We start from the raw sequence: 23,966 nt of genomic DNA, 5'->3' as shown, positions 1-23,966 counted from the left end.
TAACATCATCCTGCCAACTCCACCGACTGTCTGGGAGGCAGAACTTCCTTGGTCCTATGGTCCTTCTAGCTAGACTTAGAATCAGGTTGACATGATACAGATTAACAGGCAAAAATCAGGGTTTGACTGGCTCAGTCAGTAAAGCATGCAACTCTTGATCTTAGAGTTATGAGTTCAAACCCCACACTGGGTGTGGAGCTTACTTAGATTAAAAAAAAAAAGAAGAAGAAGAAAGAAAAGGAAAAAAATCAAATTTAATAGGCATTCGTACAGGGAATCCACACAGACATGAAATTACCAGCCTATACAACTTTAGAGTCAGGATTAATTTAAGCCTCAGATATGGCTAGATCCAGGGGTACCATGATAACAACATGTCTCTCCACTCTGCTTTTCCATGTTCTGACTTTATTCTCAAGCAGGCTCTCCTCCTAGAGAAGGTAGTCTCTCACAGCTCCAGACTAATGTGATACTTAAAGCCAACTGTCTCCAAAAAGAACTTGCTTTCTCCATAATTCTAAAATTCCCAGGAAAGTCTTTAAATGTATCAGATGCTGGCAGGACTCCCTATCTCCTTCATTTTCATGGAGACTGAAAGAAATAGGAAGTTCTTCCAGCATCTGATACATTTATTCTTTCCTGCATTCATTTATTCATTCAACAAATGTTATGAAGCCACTACCTGGCCAGGCACCAGTCTAGGTTCCAGTGATCCAGCAGTGAACAAAACTGACAAACAAAATCATGGGTATTAGGTGCCCCTGATACATGAGTTTGGGCTCTCCTAGGGAATCTGAGCTGTGCACTTGACTCCCAGCTCCTTCTGGGCCCTCAGGCAGGTATTCCTGGACACTGGGCCCCATCTCTGGAAGTTGAGAGGTTAGTCCCCTAAACCTAATAGCTGGCAAATCACTTACCCATTAGCTGAGCAAAGAGAGAGATAATTTCTGTATTATCCCTTCACAAACTTTTTTCTCTTCCTTGTAGAACCCAGAGGAGGTCAGGGAAAAATAAAACTTCCCCCATCCTCAGCTGCCAGTAGTATTCCCAAAATAAGATAAACTTCTCCAGGGGACTCACCTAAAAAACAGTCCAGACTTCTGTGCCCCTGAGAAAAACAATAATGAGTAGCTATTATTCTGGGCTACAGGTGGAAATTAAAGATGGACATTCAGCTTAACAGGGGCCAAGAGTGGGCGGAGAATATGAACTTCAGAGTTCCAATCCTGGTATTCCCACTTAGCAGCTTTGACACCTTGAGCAAGTTACCCTGCCTGAGGAGAAGCCCACCCATTTGCAAATGGCAGTAACAATAACGATGGCACCTATATCAAAGAGCCGTGCACAGGAGATGCAGTCATTCACTCAAGTGACCACAGGGGCTGAGGGCCGGGTGTGGTGCACTGTCACATCAAAGTTGGGGGCTGCAGCCAAAACGGAAAGACAACGAATGTCACAAAAGCAAACATCCAACGCTGTGAAACAGTATTTACCTAATAGCTCACCCTTCTTCCAAACAGCTCAGCCTGGACAGGAGAAGCAGGAAGAATAAGATTTCTTTGTCTGCTTCAGACATCGAGGTTGGTACAATGTGTACTTAATTCTTCATTCTGGGGCCAATTGGCTTATGTCATATATTTAAAGAAAATCTATCTTTCTCTTAAAAACATAACTTGGTGCAAACATTAGGTCAAAACTTCAGCTAAAGATTGGTTTCCTGCAAAACGTCAAGTAAAGTGTCCTACCATTTATGACAGGACAGCTGTTGCCTCTTTTTCCAAGAAGGAATTAAAGGATCTTATTACCCTAAATGAAAATGACTAAAGCATGATTATTTTCCTTTTAATCTTTTTTTCCCCAGTGGAAATTTACATAAGATGGAGTTGTAATCCGTTCCTTTCATGCCAGCAGTGTGTCAGAAAATCTCTACTCTTGTAGTCCCCGTGGCAGCAACCCTTAACCTGAGCTGAGGCTGCGTTTGCCTCATGGAGTAGAGCTGGCTTTTATCTGGTGAATGCAATCAATGTAGACAAGTGCATTGGATGACTCAAACTGGAGATTATTTCGGGTTTTGAATTCCATGTGTATTTTGGCCCTCTTCTTTGGCTAAATCCACTGAATGAATTCAAGTCTGTTTGTTACTTGATGTTGTGGTGAAATGGCCTGAGAACTCTCCTGACATTAGGAATGCTGGCTTTCATCACTCCATACTGGTGATGGTGCATTTTCCAGTTTTCTAAGAAGGGATGATGCTCCAGACTCACTTCCTGGATCAGTAAGGACATGCCCTTTGAACCGTTCTCTCAGTGGTGGACCACTCTTTCACAGCTTATCTTTTTGTGATGTTCTGAAAAACACTGATTTGTGGCCACTGAATAGAGTTAACCCCTGGGGGGCGGGGGCATGGGGGGTGGAGGGTCAGCCATTTTAAAGCTGAATGAGCACACCTAAATGGGAATGAGACCCATGATCTGCCCTCAGGAGCAGCAACCAATGGAGTGACCGTGTCCAGCACTCTCAAGTAGAGGTCAGGCTTTTCTAAATGGGAATTTAAAACCTCCACTCGTTTTGTGCTGCAAAGGACCCTGTTTAGAGGATGAACAAATAAACTACAGTGTAGGAGAAAATATTTGCAAGTCACATATCTGATGAATGCCTTGTATGAAAACTATATAAAGGCCTCTCAAAACTCAACACTATAAAAGCAAAGAATCAAATAAGAAAATGGCCCAAACACATGAACAAATATTTCAAAAGAGAGGAGTTACAGATGGCAAGTAAGCACAAGAAAAGCTATTGAACATCAGTAGCCATTAAGAAAACGCAAATTAAAACCACAATTATATATCCCTACACACCTATTCAAATAGCTAAAATAAAAAAAATAGCGATAGTATCAAAAGCTGGTGAGGACACAGAGAAACTGGATCTCTGAGGCATCACTAATGGCAACGTAAAATGGTACAACCACTATGGGAAACAGTTTGGCAGTTTCTTATAAAACCAAACATGCGCTTACCGTATAACCCAGTAATCACACTCCTTGGGCATGTATCCCAGAGAAACGAAAACTTATATTCATGCAGAAACATGTACACAAATGTTCATAGCAGCTTTATTTAAACTAGCAAGATACTGAAAACAATTGCAATGTTCTTTTCTGGGTGAGTGGTAGAGCAAACTCTGAGACATGCATAAGGATAGAATACTGCTCAACAAGAAAAATGAAGTATTGGTACGTGCAACAACCTGAATGATCCTCGAGGGCATTATGCTTAATGAAATAAGTCAGTCTGTAAAAGTTGCATACCTTTTGAAGTATGACTCTACTTCTGTGACATTATTTAAAAATGACCCCAAAACCCCACATGGAAATGGAGAGTAGATTGATGGTTGCCAGGGGAGGGAAAGGATAGGAAAGTGGGAATACAAGAGGTAGCATGAAGGAGTTCTTCCATGGTGACAAAGTGGCTCTGTGTCTTGATTGTGATAGTAGTTATATGAATCTATTCACGAAATACAATTACATAGACACGGACACACACAAATGAATGCAGTCTTCAAAAATGATAAAAACAAGGGCACCTGGTTGGCTAGGTCGGTTAAGTGTCTGACTCTTGATCTCAGCCTAGGTCTTGATCTCAGGGTTGTGAGTTCAAGCCCCATGGTGGGCTCCACCCTGGGCATGAAGCCTAGTTTAAAAAAACTTATAAAATGTGCTTGCTTCGGCCGCACATATACTAAAATTGGAACGATACAGAGAAGATTAGCATGGCCCCTGTGCAAGGATGACACGCAAATTCGTGAAGCGTTCCATATGTTTTAGTACGCAAGTGGTGTAAAGCGTATCAAGGAGGGTTAATAAAATTTGGAGGAATAAGAATCCAGAATGGATTATAACAATGATTACTTTCTTAGCCACAGCTCATAGGGTTTTTGTTCTTTGGTGGTGAGGAATAAAAAATTTATAGCAGACTTTGACATACTCATTATAATTTATAAAATACATTTGTGGCAATGTCATCTTCATAATAAACTATATATAAAATCAAAAAAATTATAAAAACAAAATGAGGTCTGTAGTCTAGTTAACGGTAATATACTAATGTCAATGTCCTGGTTTTGATATCATACTACAGCTTGTTATCACTATTAGGGGAAGCTGGGTGAAGGACATATGTGACTGTGCTATTTTTCGCAACTTCCTATGAGTCTATAGTTATTTCAAAATTAAAAGTTACAAAAAGCCCTCTATTCGTCATTTTCATTTATCATTTATTCATGGTGTTAACTCTAATGATAACCCTCCGTGTCAAAACAAAAACAAAACAAAAAACCCAAACCCTCAAATAATCAGCAGATCTCCTTGTTTATTCTCAAAGCATTGCTGGGAGCTGTCCTGAGCCTGCCCGTGATCCTTCTGCGCACTTGTCTTACGCTCCATCTCTGACAGAAGCATTGAGGGTGAACGCGATTGTCCTTTGTTGGCAGGGCTTCATCTAGACCGTCCTCCGGGGTCGGGAGATTCACTCTTGGTCTGTCGTCCATGAATTTACGCAAATTCTTAAGGACTTTATCTTTTCAAACACTGTTCCTTCTAAAGTCACTGAATTTCATGTGTTTATCTCCATTGTTTAAAACACTCACACTCAATATTTGTAATTCTTTTAGCCCTTTGAAACTTCATGGGTGCCCCTCTTATTTGGGCCCATTGAAATTTGGTCAACAAGTTTATTTACAGACATATTTTCTATGTCTTTCGTGAATTCATAGCATTTGCTTATTTCTGCAAAGCTTTGGTCTTTCCATACTTGAATCCATACCTTTTGAGCTCTTGCTCAGATGTAGATTCCTCTTAATAATTTAGTTTGCCCCTTCTGATGTGTCCTCTACATGTCCTTCCTTGAGTGGCGGAATGACTAAAATCACACACATTCCTTCAAGTGCTGACCCATCTAGGCGTTGTACAAGATAGGTGGAACCAAACTTTTAGAATCCAGGACCGGTGAAAGGCTCTTTTACATGCTAAGTTTTAAAGGTGTAAATTTTTCTTCTAGACTTTTTTCTTCACTTGTACTTTTTTTTTTTTTTTACCAATTGAAATATGCATAAAAGGAACACAGAGGGCAGCCTCTATCAAAGGAATTGAAAGCTTTGCCCGAGAACACCAGGCACTGGGGAGAAATGTTTCCCAGGCGCCCATAGCAGGCAGAGACAGTGAAAGAGGAAAAGTGAAGGTAGCAGACATTTACATAATGACATCAACATATTTTAGCTGCCAGCTGTGAGCTGTCTCCAATTCTTCTTTCACGAGCTCCTCAAAGTGCTAGACCCAGAGTGACCCCTGGGTTTTATTGGCCCCAAGGGCAACTCTGAAAGTAACTACAAGTAAGTTTCCTTTTGTTTCTAATGCTGCCCAGAATAATGAGCAGGATTTTCTTATCCTGATAAGAAAAACACAGCGCAAGTATTTTTGGCAAATAGTCTACAGTGAATACTATATCTGTTCTCTGGCAATTGATGGCCATCATTGTATGGTTTGACTTGTTCAGATCTGTCCGCTTTTAATGTGTTTTTATACATTTGCCTATCACGCTTTCTCTCTTTTGCTTACTCAGTTGTTCACTGGTTTCATGTCATTTCTCATTTGCTTATTATTATGCAAGTCCCTGGGTTATGCCCTGGGAGCACACCACAAATATCACTTTGACTGAGTGCCCGACACTCAAAAAGTAACTGGCATTTGGTAAGTGGGGCACGTGACCCAGCCCAAGCCAATTAGCGTATCACATACTCCTGGCTACAGTGATTGGTCCACAGACAGCACGTGTCCAAAGACGGTCCAATCAGAGCCCCCAAGGGCTCTCGTGTGAAAGCCCCAGGATGACCCAAAGCTCTTCTACCTCTTTCTCTCTACATCCCCAGCACATAAAGGAGCCCTTGACATGTAGTGGCCCCTCAATAAGTATTTTTTGAATTATTGAATGCTATGCCTTTCTTTCTTATTATACCAGAAATCTGAGAGGACACAAGAGGCCAGACCTGCCATCTTACCCCCTCAGGGAGCCTGAGACTGAGCCAACAGAGCACAAAGCATGCGGCAGGTAGAGACACATGATTATATCTGGGAGCCCTGAATCTTGCCATGCCTGAAGCCAGAGCTGCCCTTGGTCTTCTCACTTCCATAAGCCAGTAAGTTTCTGTTTTGCTTAATCCGTGTTTAGTTAGGTTTATGTTATGTCACTGTTTACTGCCGAGTCCTAAATGAAAAAATTAAAAGAAGGGTCATGCCCCACCCTTAAACTGGAGCATTTCAGTCCCTTGGAAGGGGAAATATGGAGCACAGGCACGTGGGATGTGAGTTTGATGGAGGTGCTTTCCATGACGGTGTGCTGATGCCTGTGGCAGAGGGGTGATGGCAGCAGGCATAGAGACAGCACTGGCAATGGTGATGATGCTTGTAATAATGGTGGTGAAGGGGCACGTGGGTGGCTCAGTCGGTTAAGACTGCAACTCTTGGTTTCGGCTCAGGTCATGATCTCACGGTTTGTGGGATTGAGCCCCGCAGCAGGCTTTGTGCTAACAGCATGGAGCCTGCTTGGGATTCTCTCTGTCCTTCTTTGTCTGCCCCTTCCCCACTCGTGTGCAGGCTCTTCCTCTCTCTCAAAATAAATAAACATTTAACGTGGTGGCAGACCCAGTGGTGGTGGTGATGCTGCTAATGGTGATAATGGTGGTGGGGGCTGGGATGGCTGCAGTGGTGGCCGTTAGCACCAAGTGACTCTCCTCCTGTCTCCTCCAACACTCAGCACCACCGTAAACTAACCTTACAACTGCCTCCAGAATAAGAAATCTTAGAACTGAAAGAAACCTCAAGAAAGTGTCTAATATGAGCCCCACATTGTGCTGAGCATGTAACCTGCCTGGGATTCTCTCTCTCCCCCTCTCTTTCTTTCCCTCCCCTGCTCGTGCATGCTCTCTCTCTCTCTCTCAAAATAAGTAAATAAACTTTAAAAATTAAAAAAAAAAACTGATCTTGAACTTCTAGCCTTCAAAACTATGAGAAAGTAAGTTTTTGCTTACCTACTTTGTGGTACTTTGTCATGGCAACCCTAGAAAACTCATGTAGGGTCAGTGAACTAGTATTTCTTAATTCCCCCCAGTTTGTTCTAAGACTCAATCAGTGTCTAGAATAATTGCCTTAAAAGGTAAACTTACATTTTCCAGCCCTCTTTCAAGACACTGGCCACACTTCACCTGTCCAACCACAGGTCCAACTTCCCTATGAAAGTTCCTAACCTCAGTTAGGACCTTCACTGCACCACCTCTTAGAAGTATCATGCCAGTGCCAAGAACTCATTTGCTCCTGCTAGCTCTTCCCCAACCCCAAAGTTTTCACCTCTCCCTTCCCCCAAACCACATGCAAGTCAAGCTTTTATCAAGCATTTACTAGGCAAGGTGCCATGATGCCTAACCACATAATATATTTTTAAAGAAGGGACTTTCAGGGACCTTTTCTCCTGAACAAGGTGGGGGTGGGGGGTGGGGGTTGCAGATTCAAGCTTTGCACTGCATCTCTCAAGCTATGCCAACCGGGAACCTATCTAAACCACTTGTTAAAAATTTGATGCTAAGTTCTCAGGGAGCTAGAGCAGGAATTTATTTAAGATTTTGTTTTTAATCAAATCTCTACATGCAATATGGAGCTTAAACTCACAACCCTGAGATCAAGACTTGCATGCTCTACAGACTGAGCCAGCCAGACAGCCCCAGAGTAGGAATTCCCACCACCGGCACAAGGAAGGGAATGAGTCCTTGGTTCAGGCAAAGCACCATGAATGAGTTGGTAAATTCACCTTGGCAATCTTTGAGCTGTGTTCTCAGTTTCTGTGCACAATTTTCTTTGTCCCAGACTGCCTTGCTACTCTACCCACTAATGCTAGTGAGAAGGTATGCCCATTAATAATTAAGAGCATAAGCCCTGCACTTGGAAGAACCTGGTTCAAATCCTAGCTGCTCCACTTCGTAGCTCTCTAGAACAGCATCCTAAATTTGGGAATATGCAGAAGAGGTTCCTGGGTGTTCTTTTGGTGCAGTTTTTGGACTTGACTTTCTACTGAGTAGGCAGTTTTCGTTTCTGTAGGGGCAGAGGTTAACTTGTAAATTTTGGTCCAGTTAAGATGCAAATAATTTAACTCTGGTGGTAGAATTGGTTCCAAGGGTTATGGTTTATGGCCCTGTTGGACATTAACCAGCTTTCCATCTAATCCAGTAATATTTCTGTATTGATTTCCTGCTGCTGCTATGATAATTTACCACATCGTAGGGCTTAAAACAACATAAACTTATCTTAGTTCTAGAAGTCAGAAGTCCAAAATCAGGTTCATGGGCTAAAATCAAGTGCCAGCAGGGTTGGTTTCTTCTGGGGGCTCCACAAGAGGATGTGTTTCCTTGCCTTTTCCAGCCTCCAGGGTCACCTACATTCTGTAGCTTGTGGCCCCTTCCTCCATCCTCAAAGCGCATCACTCCAGCCTCTGCTTTCACTCTTCTGTCTCTCACTCAGACACTCCTGCCTCCCTTGTATAAGGATGCTTGTGATGACACTGCACTACTAGATAATCCAGAATAATCTCCCCATCTCGAAATCTACAACTTAATTACATCTGCGAAGTTCTTTTTACCTTTAAGGGGACGTATTCACAAGTTCTAGCATCGGGATGTGGACATCTTTGGAGGGTGGGGAGGCATTATCTAGGCTACCAGGCTTTCCTTGTATTTCTTTGTTAAATCATCTGCATATACCTAAATTCTCTAATGCTCTTTGCGTAAGCTTTAATATCCTACTGGTTCTCACACAAATTAAAGACTAAAAATCTTTGACATGTGATCATTTAATACTCACCTGAGAATCATGATGCACATAACGTAGCTTTGTGACCCTAGGCAAGTCACTTAACCTCTCCAAGTTTTACATCTCTATAAGCAAGGATGACATAAATAATAATAATACTTAATTTGGGGGGTTGTCATTGTAGGGGACAAATGAGACAATGTATGTACAACAATTGGTTCAGCGCCTTGTGCATCATAAGACCTCAATAAATGTTACATGCTGATGCCGATAAGAACCCGGACAAGTACTGTGGCCCCCTGTACCTCCACTTGCCTAAAACCAGAGTGCTGTGCTTAGCGCCCTCTATTTGCCTTTGTAGCTCTCTCTAGCTTTAGGACCAGTTAGCAAACATCAGGTAGTTTCATTCAAGTTGCAAAAAGGCGCCCCCTCTCGGTGAAGAAGGCATTGCAACTCCAGCCAGAGCACCTGACCTGGCAAAGGGGTGCTGACTCGTTTTCAGTCTCCACTTGCCCTTCCCCAGCCGGGTCCCTTTGTGGCACACACAAACTGTACACTCCGCGTGGGGAGTCCCTGACCGTGATTTTAAAACTACTTGATGCTGGTGATTATCATAGGAAGCACTCCACATTGTTCTCTGGACAGAAGGAGAGTGATGTAATAATAACCTGAGCAGAAAGACAGGACTTGTCTTTGTACTGATTTCATGCCAAAACATGGCAAATTGCAACAGACAATTGCCAGGAAACTTATTAGCATCAATAACAATATTCTTGCGTGCACACACACACACACAAACACACACCCCAAAACCAAACAAAACTAAATCTGCCCAGAACAACGGACAGTCATCATTCAACAGACTACAAACAGTTCCTCCCATGGCATGTCTAATGATGGATGAAACTCGGCACAAATGTAGTATCCTGCAGCTATGGCTGCACTGACCCCAGAACTGCTTGAACTCAGGGTCATGTTTACACTGTAAATATGTAAATATGCTATGCAAATATGTACACTCGCTCCATTTCTTAAAAAAAGAAAACAGAACCATGCTTAAGATGAGCAGAGCAGCCTTGCCACTCAATGTGTGGTCTGGATCGCCAGCATCTACATGACCTACCTGGCTGCTGGTTAGAAATTCAGAGTCTCAGGCCCCCCAGACCTGCTGGATCCGAAGCTGAATTTTAACAAGATTCCCAGGCAATTCAAATGCACATCAAAGTTTAAGAAGCTCTGCTCTAAGAACTTCTGAGTGAAAGCGGTGGGTGGTAATATCCTTCTGAATAGCTGTCCCTCTTTGTAAGGAAAAATCACACCATTGCTACCAACCAGCAGGGATGTCAGAGAAGGGAAGTCACTGAAGCCGTCTTTCTACATAAACATTCATTAGGGTCTGTTGTATGCCAGACATTGTTCTAGATGCTGAGATACAGCAATGGAAAAGAAAAAGAAAAAGAAAAAGAAAAAGGAAAAGAAAAAGAAAAAGAAAAAGAAAAAGAAAAAGAAAAAGAAAAAGAAAAAGAAAAAGAAAAAGAAAAAGAAAAACCCTGCCCTGGAAGATCAAATGAATAGTCTATAGCATGTCAGGTAGTGGTAAATACTATGAAGAAAAATTAAAACAGGATAGGGAAGGTGACATTTTTGCACTTTTTAAAAAAAAAATTAAATCTTTCCTTTGTTTTCACATTTTTCCTTCTTTTTACTTCCAAAAGTAAAGGAGATCGTAGCTCTGCAGTTTTTGCACTCTTCAACATCATGGTCGGGAGAGGATACTTGTGCAAAGATCCGAAGGAAACAGAGACAAGCTTTGCAAATATTTCCTGGAACAGCATGGCAAGGAAAGGGAACGGCACATGCAAAGCCCCAGGGAGCAGAAATCACAGCATGTGTGTATGTGGACGAGAGTGACCCATTGATGATTGATCGAGGGAGAGGGAAGAATTGCTGATGATGTATGTTCTCATCAGTGGAAGAGGATGAGACAGAGGACACAACAGAGGCCAGTCCAGTAGGGGAGTATAGAGTCTGACCACTAATATGAGGGAAGGTAGAACACATGTGCCCAATGTGTGTAAGCTGGTAAATAAAGCAGCAAAGCTCCCAGAGGTTTCCTGTAGGGTTTAAGATTTCTCCTTGTAATAGGAGTCAAGTTCATGAGTTGAGAGAGAGAGAGAATACTAGAGGTATAGCAGAGAGGGTAGGGTTTGAAACGGCTGGAAGAGTGAACAGACCAGGGAAGCGTGTGCTTGTTAAGTAGCACGGATTCCTCCTGGTGACACAGCAGCTGTCTTTCTCCAGCCACGTTCAGCGTCAAGTGGAGACGAGGAGAGAGCGGGGGGTTGGCAGTGAAGATAGGAGCGGCCTTCCCCAGGGAACAGGGGGCTCCCTCTTGACTGCCTGAACCTACAACCAGAAATGCTTAGCGTTGGAATTTCCCTGGAGATGGGGGCTGCTGGAAGCAGAAGCCAAGCTTCAGGGACCCCATACTGGAAACCTACATGAGTTCAAATCCTGACTCGGCCACTTACTACTCTGCATCCTGGGGTACGTGTTCTCACTTCTCTGAGTCTGCACCCCTTCTCTTCAGGCTCTGCTCGTGTTAACGCCTCTGCCCAGAGGCTTCCTCTCCCTTTACCAAGCCAAGGAAATGGTCCTGGTCTGCTGCTTGAAGATACACATTTTAAATATTCAAATAACTGTTCATGTATTCATTCAGGGAATACTAATAGCTCATATTAGGAGAAAAAAAATGGATAGGGGCATCTGGGTGGCTCAGTTGGTTAAGCATTTGACTCTTGATTTTGACTGGTGTCATGATCTCACAGTTGGTGGGATCAAGCCCCGCCCTGGGCTCTGCACTGACAGTGCAGAGCCTTCTTGGGATTCTCTCCCTCTCTGTCTCTGTCTCCCCTTCTCTCTCTCTCTCTCTCTCTCTCTCTCCCTCTCTCCCTCTCTCTCTTTTTCTCTGTCTCTCAAAATAAATAAATAAACAGTTTTTAAACAAAAAAAGACAACAAGTGGATAAATCCAGGTTCCAGTAGAAGTTCTACCAGTTACCAGTTTTATGAAACACACAGAAATAGCTGTACCAGAAAGTTTCTAACTACGCCAAGGCTCATTTTTCTCTGCTGCAAAACAGAAACGTTAACACAATGTTCCTCACAGGGCTGTGTGAGAAATAAGTGAAATAATCAAGCTCACCCACAAAGATACTTAGTGCAGTGCCCAGGCACATAGTAAAAGCTCATTAAGCGTTAGCCGTTATTAGTCACAGATATGTTTTGCTAGGCACTGTGCTAAGAGCTGGGGATGCAAGGATAAAGGGGGTCATTTGTGTTTCACACGATTCATATTATAGTGAGGGAGACGGTATCTAAACCAATACATTATAATTGTGATGCAATTAGACACGAGCTCTGCCAAAGACGTGTATGCAGTTACCACTGACGGGTAATGAAGCAGAAGTTTTCACTGCACCTTGGGAAGATGAGAAGTCTTCCTGGGGTGATATTTGGAATGGTCTTCCAATGACGAGACATTTGCCAGATGGAGAAGGGGAAGGGCATCCCACGTTGAAGGAACAACGTGGCATCTTGAAAGGGCATAGTGTATCCATGAAGCTGTGCGGAGCCACAGTCACTGGAATGGAGGGTACATGGAAAAGCAGAACAGCAGATGAAGCTTAAGAGGCAAAGGTCCCACGTGGGGAGGGCTATGTTTGCCATGCTAGCCCTTCCCACGTGATCTTATAAACCATGGGCAACTGTGTTCAGGTTTTTAGGCAGAAGAACAAGATCAGGATCCTGGCATTACAATGGAACATAGATGAGAGGAGGAACAAGGCTGAGGATGGGAAATGGCCAGGAGGCCATTGTAATAATGCAGGTGTGACATGATAAGAACTTGGACAAGGGCAGTGGCAGAGGGCATAGAAAGGAAGCTAAGGATGGGAGAGACCGTTCAGAAGTGAAATCCACAGTACTCAGGAATGTGTTGGGGCTGGATGTGGGGTAAGAAGATGAGGGAGTCATTCACCATAGCCTATTAAACTCACATAGCGATGGGTTAGTGAAGCGGAGTTTAAAAATGTTTTAGCAAGTGAAGGCTCCAAATCTAGGGCAGCTTGAGAGTTACCTTGGAGCATATCTTCTTTGACTCCCTGATGAACACTTGAGCATTTCCTGGTAATCATGTAATAGTAAAGCAAATAGCACCCATTGCCCTCAGAAAAGACTATATGACCATGTATCTATAATGCAAATATAATATTGCTATAATATTAACCATTATGCCATGTGCGTGCTACAGGAGATATGGAACAAAGAATACAAGACTTAGCAGAGAGAAACGTCTACTCCATGGAGGCACTCAACCATGAAAACATTTTTGAAAGATAGAGATGGGCACTGAACGAGGGAGGAAATGCCTGAGCTGAGCAGGTGAGCAGGAAAGCATTTTTCAGGTGTGTTGTGACAGCCCATCATCCTGTGAGCTGTTCCAGAACGAAAGGATCCATGATCAGAAAAGTCTGGAGATTCAACCCCCTGTCACAGCATGTCTCACAATTCTCTTGACATATTAAAGATCCTGAGAAGCCCTGCAGTTAAAAATAATTTGTCTAGGGGCGCCTGGGTGGTTCAGTCGGTTAAGCGTCTGACTCTTGATTTTGGCTCAGGTCATGATGTCACAGTCCGTGGGATCGAGTCCCATATCAGGCTCCACACTAACAGCAGGGAGCCTGCTTGGGATTCTCTCTCTCCCTCTCTCTGCCCTTCTCTGCTCATGCACGCATGCTCTCTCTCTCTCTCTGTCAAAATAAATAAACTTAAGAAAAAATAATTTGTCTAGTGAAAAAAGCAAGTTGATGGTTACTTGAGACAGGTGGTGGGGATAGGGTGGGGCACAAGAAAACATTTTGGGGTAATGTACATGTTCTATATCTTGATTGGGATGGTAGGTTACATGGATGTACATATGCGTCAAATTCATTGACCTGTACACAGAATGTAAACATTTTGCTGTACATTTTATGTGTAAATTATACCTCATTTAACTTGATTAAAAACTATAACAATATGTTGGGGGGCCTGGGTGTCTCTGTTGGTTGGGCATCTGGCTCTTGATTTTGGCTCAGGTCATGATCCCAGGGAGGTGGGATGGAACCCTATGTTGGGCTGAGCATGGAGCCTGCTTAAGATTCTCTCTCTCTCTCCCTCTCTCTCCGTCTCCCTCTCCCTCTCCCTCTCCCTCTCTCTCTCTCTCTCTCTCTCTCTCTCTCTCTCTCTCTCTCCCTCTCTCCCTCTATGTCCTGCCCCCATTCGCATGCTCTCTCTAAAAAAAAAGTGTCTAGGGGCGCCTGGGTGGCTCAGTCGGCTAAGCATCCGACTTCAGCTCAGGTCATGATCTCGCGGTCTGTGAGTTCGAGCCCCGCATCGGGCTATGTGCTGACCAATCAGAGCCTGGAGCCTGTTTCAGATTCTGTGTCTCCCTCTCTCTCTGACCCTCCCCCGTTCATGCTCTGTCTCTCTCTGTCTCAAAAATAAATAAACGTTAAAAAAATTTTAAAAAAATGTCTAAAAACTATTATAACTCGTTGCGTTTTTTTGTTTTTTTGTTTTTTTTTTGCTTTGGAGAACCTTTTTATTATTTTCATTAATATTCCCTCAAAAGGCCTATTTCTCTGAACACCATCTGGAGAAACACCAGTGTGTCCATTTCCTATGGCTGCTGTTACAAATTACCACAAATTTAGTGGTTTAAAACATCATAAATTTATTATCTTACAGTTCTAGAGGTCACACGTCTGAAATGGGTCTCACTAGGCTAAACTCAAGGCGCTGTGTTTGTTCTGGAGGCCCTAGGGGAGGAAAGGATCTGTCTTCTTGCCTTTTCCATCTCCCAGAGGCCACCCACATCCCCTGCCTCAGAGGGTCCCCGTTCCTTCATCTTCAAAGTCAGCAATCACATCCCTGTGACCTCTACTTCCTTCCCCAGATCTCCTTCTCTGACTTCTACTTCCCTCTCTCACTCACTAGAACCCTTGCGATTACCCTGCACCCACTCACATCATCCAGGATTACGTCCTCATCTCAAGCTACTTAATTGGATCACATCTGCAAAGTCTTTTTTGTTGTATAACACTCCCAGTTTCCAGGAATTAGGACAACTCGGGAGACTGAGGCATTATTCTGCTTAACATAACCAGTTTTTAGTGTAAAATAAGAGGAGTGAGTAATAAGCCCAGAAATGAAGGTTGAGGAGGTTGAGGTCAGATCAGGCTAAAGAATTTGGTAAGCGACAGACAGAATTTCTTTAACCTTAAATTGGTACATTTACATGTTTTAAAATACGAAAGCTATCATTGGGTATAAAGAGTTTTTCCTCAGATCACCAGCCATCCAGTTCCCCTTTATGGGAGCAACAAATGTTACTTACCACTTTCTTATATATTATTTCAGACATAATCCATGCCTACATAATTCCTTTACACACATGGTAACATAGTATAAAAATTGTCTTGGTGACTTTCTAACTACTACTCAGCAATATAAGTTGGATATCACACCAGAGCAAGACAATGAGAGCTTTTTAAAAAGTTTATTTATATTTTTTAATAATCTCTACACCCAATGTGGGTCTCGAACTCGCAACCCCAAGACCAAGAGTCCTATGCTTTACCAACTGAGCCAGCCAGGCATCTCCAAAGAGAGCTTCTTTATTTATTTCAAATGGATACAATAGCATTTAATTTTATGGACTGGTGATTCTTCTCATGGTTGTTCATTAGAATGGCCTAGGGAGATTTTGAAAGATCCCCAGGAGTTCCAGTTATCTTTTCTCTGCAATAAATCACCTCAAAGGTTAGAAGCATAAAACAATGACCATTTTGTTATGCTCACAATTTGGGGGGGGGGCAAGAATTCTTGTAGGGCACAGTGGGGACAGCTTGTCTCTGCTCCACAGTGATGGGGGGCTTTGGTGGGGTGACTTGGATGGCTGGGAGATGGCAGGAATGGTTTGATTGGAGCCGTGTATCTGGGGCTTTGATTTTGACATCAGTTGGAATGCTTGGTTACTATCCACATCATATCTGCAGAGGCTGAAATATCTAAAAACGATTCCTGACTCACATGCCTAGTGCCTGGGCTAGGATGGCTGTAACAACTGGGGCTGAATGGACCTCTCTCTCTCTCTCTCTCTCTCTGTGTCTCTTTCTTTCTTTCTTTCTTTCTTTCTTTCTTTCTTTCTTTCTTTCTCCCTCCCTCCATCCCTCCCTCCCTCCCTTCCTCCCTCTCCACCCACCGCCTGTCTTCATGCAGCTGGTTTGGGCTTCCTCAAAGTATGGCAGTCTCAGGCTAGTCAGACGTCTTACAATGGCAGCTGGCTCACCCCAGAGCTTAAGTTCCAAGAGTCAATGCAAAAGCTACAAAGCTTCTTAAAACTTAGCCTTTGAGATCTCAGACGACCTATTTGATCCCCTTCTATTGGTTGAGCAAGTCCCTAAACAAGAGACTATCCCTGTTTAAGAGAGGGGGAATTAGACTCTACCTCTCAATGGGAGAAGTGGCAGAGACTTTCAGATCATCCTAATATACCATACCCAGGTGACCTGAAAGTGCAACCAGGCTTAAAAACCACAGTTAAAATGTTCCAGCCCTTATTAGCCAAGCCCTTATTGATGAATATGCTGGTTGCTTCAGATTTGCTGCTCCTGCCAGTGATACAGCACTCAGTATGAACAGCAGTTGTGATTTCACACATGGGCAGATATGTCTGGGGTAAACTCCAAGAAGTGAAGCTGGTGTGGGCTAAGGACACCGGGCTGGCTTGGTTGGTAGAACACGTGACTCTTGATCTTGGGATCGTGAGTTCAAGCTCCACAGTTGGGGGGAAACAAAGGGAAATTGGTGTGGATTACAGATTAGATACTAGAAGTTTTTGAGTGATAATAAAGTGACACAACCAAGGTGGAACTTTAGAAAATCCAGTCTGTCTGCACTGCCCCGGATGGAGCAGAGGGATGCAGGAATTGTAGACAGAGACCAGGGTGATTGTGGTCAGACCGTCTGGCGGGGACAGATCATAAGGTAGAAGTACATCTAGAAAGCGACAGGTGAGACAGAGCTCCCGAATGCTATGATTCTTGTTACAGGTGATGGAAGACAGAGGGTAAGGGGGTGATAAACTTATCAGTAGGGATCATATGCACTGGAGTGCTCATGGCCAGTTTCTGAGAAGGGGTGGGACTTCAGATGCAGCATGTAGGATGAGGAGAATTTTAATAGGCAGCAAGGAAAAGGGAAGACAATCTGGCCAGCAGAATTTCATGAGTTAGAAGCCACGGAGAAAGCTTCTTCTTGAGATAGATAATCCAGCTCAAGCACTTAGGGCTTAGCTGTTACCTGTCACACAGCAAGTATTCAAAACGATGATGCATTATTCTCAATAATAGCAAGTAAGGTCTACTAAAAGCTTAACAAATTGGAACAAGACTTTGGATGACAACTGTCAATGCTCTCATTATTTCTAAAGAGATCTACACGGAATGGGAAAAGCTTTGGTTCGGCCATCAATTCTTCAACCATAGGCCCAATCTGAAACCGAGAGGGGTTTCCTCATTCTGTCCTAGAACACCTCATCAGCTTCCCTTCCTTCCGAGGGATGATCAGTGGGAACTGACGCTAGCTGCACAGAGAATCCCTAGAATCCCATTCCTGACCCACCATCACCCACTCAGCCTGGTGCTCCTGGTACTCCTCTCCTTGCCATCTGGTGACACTTGGGCCCAGGAGTTGATGCTCTTTGGGGTGCATTAACAAAAGATCCCAGAGCAAGTCTGAAAAGGGTCTCGCTCTAAGTGCTGGAAAGACCTTCTCTGAAGACTTGATACAATTCTGGGTGGTACATGGTAATGAAAAGAAGTAACATCTGGATAGTATATTAGGATATGGCTAACTTCAGTCATCCTTTGGGTCTCAGCTTAAAAAGTCACTTCCCATGGGGTGCCTGGGTGGCTCAGTCAGTAAAGTGTCAGACTTTGTTTCAGGTCATGATCTCACAGTGAGTGAGTTTGAGCCCCACATCAGGCTCTGTGCTGACAGCTCAGAGCCTGGAGCCTGCTTCGGATTCGGTGTCTCCCTGTCTCTTCCTCCCCACTGCTCGTTCTCTCTCTCTCTCTCTCTCTCTCCGAAATAAATAAACATAATAAAAAAATTTTTTTAATCACTTCCTCCACAAAGTCCTAACAACTCTGACACTGTTTGAGTGCCCCCAATATGTACTTTCCTATACTCTAAGCAATTATGACACTATTGCCATTCTTGTGTATACGTCTCCCTTATATACACACTGTCTTATAAATGAACTCTTGTTTGCACATCTCTGTGGTAGAGAGACCCCAATGACTCCCACTTCCGGTTTTCTATGCCTTGGTATAATCCCTTGCCCCTTGACTATATAGCCAGGACCTGTGACTTGCTTCTAATCAGTAGAATAGACAAGGTCAAGGGATATCACCCCCAAGGCTGTATTAGCTTACATAACACTCCATCTCGGCAGACTGGAGCAGGAGACTCTGCTGGCTGGCTTGATGAAGTCAAGCCGTGTTGAAGAAGCCGCCATGGCAAGGAGCTGCAAGCTGCAAGGCCCCCGTTATCATGGGCGGCCTCTACGGCCTGCAGATGGAATGCAGCTGACGGCCTGCCAAAACCGAGGCCCACAGTCTTACCGTGATAAGAAAGTCAACTCCTCCAGCAAGCTGAAGAAGCTTGGAAGCAGACTTTCCTCCAATCAAGCTTCCAGATCAGAACGAACCCAGTGGACACCTTGAGTGCAACCTTACAAGACCCTGAGGAGAGGAGCCAGCTAAGCTGTGTCCAGACCCTTAACCCACAGGAAATGTGATATAAAAATGTATACTTTCAAAGCCTCTAAATTTCTGATACTTTGTTACAGCAATAGAAAACAAATATATCCCCCACTAGACTATAAGCTCTGTGCGGGCAGGAACCACGTCCATGGCGTACCCCTCATCGTACCTCCAGCAACCTACAGCGTGCTTCACAAATATTTATTGACTGGATGTGCATCATCCCTACAACACTTATAAGCACTCCATAAGGAGGATCATTTTTACTTGAGTTTTCCTCGAGTGAATCCAAGATTCACACAGAAAGAGAAGAGACAGGACTTGAACGAGCATTTCCTCAGACCGGACCCCAAGCTCACTCTCTCACATCTGTAGGAACAGTGCGGGCTTTCCATCCCGGCAGGCCCAGTAGAAGCCTACAGACATTACTGTCCCTCACCCACACTCACGGCAGACACATCACTGATAAATCCCTGTATGCTCTCAGGCTGAGTCCATTGCAAACCTTCTCAACTCAGCATTTTGGTAGCCATGAGCAATTGATCAGAGCTGGCCCAGGAAAGGAAACCTATTTATCATCTGAGCTCTCAGCTCTTAGTTCTCTTCATGTCTCCGTGCAGCTGAATTTGGGATCTATCCCTAGGAATGTGCAGGAAATAATAGGAAAGCAACGAAAGGCTGGGCATAGATAGAGTGGTACCCAGGAAAGAAAAGTCAAGAAAAGAAAAGGGAGCTGGGGGGCGGGGGGGCAACATTCCTAGAACTTTCCCTGCAGAGGAAAGCCCTACAACATTTCCAGGCAGGAAATTCCACTAATGACGCATGCTACAGCTGGGTTCTCTCATGGCTGAATTCCCTAAGTTAGCTGATGGATTCTTCCTTGCACAGAAATTGGATTCAACAATTCAAATCCTTTTTTAAATTATTATCACTGCCATGCCACCCCAGCTGATGACTACACCAGGGGAGCAATGGACTGAACATTTGCCATGGCTGATATTTTTGTTGTTTTGACAATTAAGTTGTTATGTTTGCCTGAAGGGTTATAGTTTTGATATTTTAAACATTAATCTCCAGAAAAGAAAGCTAACTGTTCAAACAAGGAATACCTACGCTGCCATAAATATGATAGAGCCTTGAAGTAAGAAAAGAGGTTGAAAAGTGAGGAAAACAGTCAATGAAACAGTTGTCTGGCTTTGACTTTATTTGTTAGTAAATTGAGTCAATCCACTTTGCTCTAGGCATTAAAATAGACCAGGGTTACCAAAGATATTATGCTGACAATACCACCTCTCCTGCCATGGCAGGCATTACTAATTAATCACATCATTCCTTCCTCCCTGAGTCCCAGCTTGGTCTTGGGAACCTTCCCAACATGGAGCTCCAAGCAGCCAATAACAATCTATCATGTTGGATCTCCAGGCAAAACTACTTGCCGTCCAAGATTATTGGCACAGCCCCAACTCACAAGTTAGCAAACAAACAAACAAACAAACAAACAAAACCAGTAGAGTGAAGCTTTATGATTAAGAACACAGAAACTGGACTAAGAGTGTCTGGATTGGAAGCCCATCTCTGCTATCCATTAGCCATTCCATGCCTCAGTTATGTCAGCCATAAAATGGGGATAATAACAGCATCTACCTCACTAAGCTACAATGTCGATGACATGAGTTTAAATACATACAGATCCTGGAAGAGTACCTGGCAATGGCACCGGCTGTTCTTATATTTTGATTCCCTTTGTGCCATGTACAAAATCTAGCTCTTCTATCGGACCGTAGGTTGTTCAAAGGTAAGCAACATGCTTTTTCTTCTTTGCATCCCCAGCGTTTAATACACAATAGGAGCTGAATCAGACTCTTCCAGCCAGACCGGCAGACTCACTATTTCCACCCTTGCACCTTGTGCATTTCTGCTTCCGTCTCTTCCACAGCTTCTCGCCTCCCCCACTGCTTCCCATCCCCCCACCAGCCTCCATGTCTTTACGGCTGCCCTTCATCTTCTTCATCCCTCGACTCTCCCCACCAAACCCACCCCGCCAATATTCACCTGATCTCTAGCCGTCCTTCAGAGCCTACCCACCTGGAGTCCTTATTCATCTGTTCACCAAATATTTCCAGCTCCCTGCTTTCTGGGCTCGTAGTGGAATTTTACTTCCTGCCCTGCCCCCTGTGGTGGGGTGCAACCATATTAAAAGGTTGGCCCATGAGTGGAGAATTTGATTGCTGGTGTGAGACCCTCCCAATCTCAGATCCGTTTCCTCTGCCACAACAAGAAGCAAAGATCCAACCTGAGGCTGCTCTATCTGTCCTGTCTGGAGTGAAATTAGGGGAGCAGAGCCACCAGCTGACCCATGATGGACCAATAGCATGAATGAGAAATAAATCTTCATTTTTTTTAAGCCACGGAAATTCATCATTACTATTTCTGCCACCATCACCTGATCTATCCTGACAGATACATTACCTTAAGGTCAGCGCCCTCCTACAAGCCTGCTCTAGGCTCCCCTGACCCACAATTTCTTCAAAAGGGCAGGAAAAAAACTCTTACCCATTTTTATCCCCAAATCTAACACATTGTCACACAGTATGTTACCCATTAACATAAGTTGGGTTTAATCTCTGGGCCTCTAGTTTTTCAATCTGTAAAACAGGATAATGAATTTCTTGCTCTTCTTACTTTGCAGGGCTGTTGTGCTCCTAGAATGGAATTATGTGTAAGACAATGCTTTGTGAACTATAAAATGATGAACTCATCTCAAGCATTACTATTAGATAATAAACTACTGAGAAACATTCTCAGAGTTCATCCATTCATCTTATACTTGGTACCGTTCCATTTTGATCATTAACTACCTACACACACGTCACTTTTTAAGTTCTGTAACTGTTCTTAAACTCAGGAATGATAACAGTGGTCAACACCTATTGAATGGTCAATATATGCCACGTACCGTGCTGGGTGCTTTTCATGCCCTTGTCTCTATAATCCTCAAAGAGTCCTAGGAGATGGACACCATATGCCTATTTTACAGATGGCAAAACTGAGGTTCAAAAGAGTTAAGTATTTGGCCTGAGGTCAAGTGGCAAGAAAGCTGCAGAGTCATGAGCTTGGTCAATAACCCAAGTATTTGGAGCCCTTGGAATGGAAGCTATTAGCCACAGCACTATTCTCTCTCCCAAGGAAGGTATGAACCAAACATTCTTCAAACCGGGCAGGAAGGAGCACTGCATGCTCAGGAGTCCCTGGTGTGGCGACCGAACAGACAGCAGAGACTCTGTGTATGCAGACTGCCAGACACTCCACTCGCTTCCCCCGAGTCACACAGGCTGAGCTGCTGCTGTGTTTTAAAATACACGCATCCAGGGGCGCCTGGGTGGCTCAGTCGGTTGAGCGTCCGACTTCGGCTCAGGTCACGATCTCGCGGTCCGTGAATTCGAGCCCCACGTCAGGCTCTGTGCTGACAGCTCAGAGCCTGGAGCCTGTTTCCGATTCTGTGTGTCTCTGTCTCTGACCCTCCCCCATTCATGCTTTGTCTCTCTCTGTCTCAAAAATAAATAAATGTTAAAAAGTAAAATAAAATAAAATAAAATACACACATCCAAGAGGGAGGGGAGGGTGGGTGATGGGTATTGAGGAGGGCACCTTTTGGGATGAGCACTGGGTGTTGTATGGAAACCAATTTGACAATAAACTTCATATATTGAAAATAAAATAAAATAAATAAATAAATAAATAAAAATAAATTAAAAAAAAATACACACATCCATGTAGATGAGTCCACCCCCAGTTTAGGAAACTCAATACATACAAGACACACACACACACACACACACACACACACACACACACACAGAAGCGTGCTTCTCACTTTAGAAATATTTATGCCATAAAAAGCATTTAAAATAGTGCCAGCTTTGTGAACATCTGCCTGGTGTGGTCACATAGGCCCAGCCCGCAGAGGCCCCGTGCCTGGTGTTTAATGCTCTGCAGTCACCATCTTGAAGTTCCCAAATTCCACCCCTGAGTATGTGTTTTGCAAGTGAAGTTGGATGGGACGATGGAGCATGCTTCAGAGGCCTGGAGCCTTAGCTCACACCCAGTCCCAGCTCCTGCCACCTCGTAGCTTCTCAGGGGAGGACTCTCAGCTGCCCACACCCCCACTCCACATGCTCCAGAAGCCCCTTCCCTATCCTCACCTGAGTGAGTACCCACATGGAGACGGCTGGGCCAGGCAGCTTGTGGGGCAAAGTACTAGAATCCACATCCGGGCATATTATCTAACCTCTCTAAGCCTCAATTTCTTCATCTGTAAAATGAACAAAAAACCAATACCTGCTCCATGGGTTTGCTAGAAGAACTAAATCTGAAAACCCCCGGAACGTAGCACGGTACTTGGGACATAGCAGCAGCTCAATAAATGGCAGGTGTTACATTCTCACCACAAGCTCTGAGAATGGTACTGTGACCCAGGTGTCAGATGAGAAACTCAGGCCTCAGAAGATCAGGCTCCGCAGCCAGGGGCCCCCTAAGTGGGAGAGTCCAGATGCACACCTACGGCTGCCTGTCAGATGCCAAAACCCATGTGCTGGACCACCATCCCCCACTGCCTCTATCACAGAGCGGGGCCTGTCTTGATGGCCGATGTCACACTCCAGGCCTAATTCTGAGGTCCTCAAACCACACAGCCCTCCGAACTTAGGAGCCAGCAGAACCTTTGTAGCAATCAAAGTCCTGGCAGGGATCAAGATAGCCCTGCTAGGTAGCGACCACGACCGCCAAGTGCGCCTGCCCCAAGAGATCTCCCATCTGTCTGACTTCCCTTCCAGAGAGGCTCATACAGTGCCACGCCCAAACGGGTACTTGATGAGCTCCTTTGATACAAATCTAGTAGCTGATAAGGCTATACAGCACCTGCCTAATATTTGATGCTGATGCTGAACAGTAGGAGGCATCCAACAAGAAAAACCTAGGAGAATCTCAATAGAAACTGAAGGCAAAGGAAAAAAAGTGAAAAAGACAGACCAGGCACCGACTGAATGTTTGAAACCAAGGCTTTTATGCCTTTGAAACAGAATCCAGGGAAAAGGCAGCAACGCCTGCAGACAGTTGGAGGGCTTTTCTCCCCTGGATTGTTGCACCGCTGGGGAGTCTCCGATGTCGAATCTCACAGGTTGGAAGCACAGCCCCGGAGTCCCTGTGCAGCAGGGTGCGCATGAGTCAGCCCTGGAGCTGGCGCGG

The 23,966-nt window shown here is 44.2% G+C and overlaps 1 long non-coding RNA gene and 1 other non-coding gene across 4 annotated transcripts; both read left to right on the top strand.

Annotated features, from left to right (window-relative positions):
* Positions 1-3,716: 3,716 nt before the first annotated feature.
* LOC112859813 (U6 spliceosomal RNA) lies at positions 3,717-3,823 on the top strand. Its single transcript, XR_003223547.1, has one exon. It is a non-coding gene; the product is annotated as a U6 spliceosomal RNA (small nuclear RNA).
* A 2,042-nt stretch (positions 3,824-5,865) lies between these two features.
* Positions 5,866-22,258, top strand: LOC147571863 (uncharacterized). 3 transcript variants are annotated; one of them, XR_015246639.1, is made up of 3 exons: positions 5,866-6,192; positions 13,163-13,293; positions 21,913-22,258. It is a non-coding gene; the product is annotated as an uncharacterized LOC147571863 (long non-coding RNA). The 3 variants fall into 3 exon arrangements; XR_015246637.1 differs by lacking the exon at positions 21,913-22,258 and adding an exon at positions 21,412-21,528; XR_015246638.1 differs by lacking the exon at positions 21,913-22,258 and adding an exon at positions 18,413-18,780.
* Positions 22,259-23,966: the final 1,708 nt, after the last annotated feature.

The sequence above is a fragment of the Puma concolor genome, chromosome F2, assembly GCF_028749965.1.
Source record: "Puma concolor isolate L17-30 chromosome F2, mPumCon1.1.hap2, whole genome shotgun sequence".
NCBI classification, from domain to species: Eukaryota; Metazoa; Chordata; class Mammalia; order Carnivora; family Felidae; genus Puma; species Puma concolor.
The sequence above is the reverse complement of the archived record's forward strand: the minus strand, read 5'-3'. Positions and strand labels throughout refer to the sequence as shown.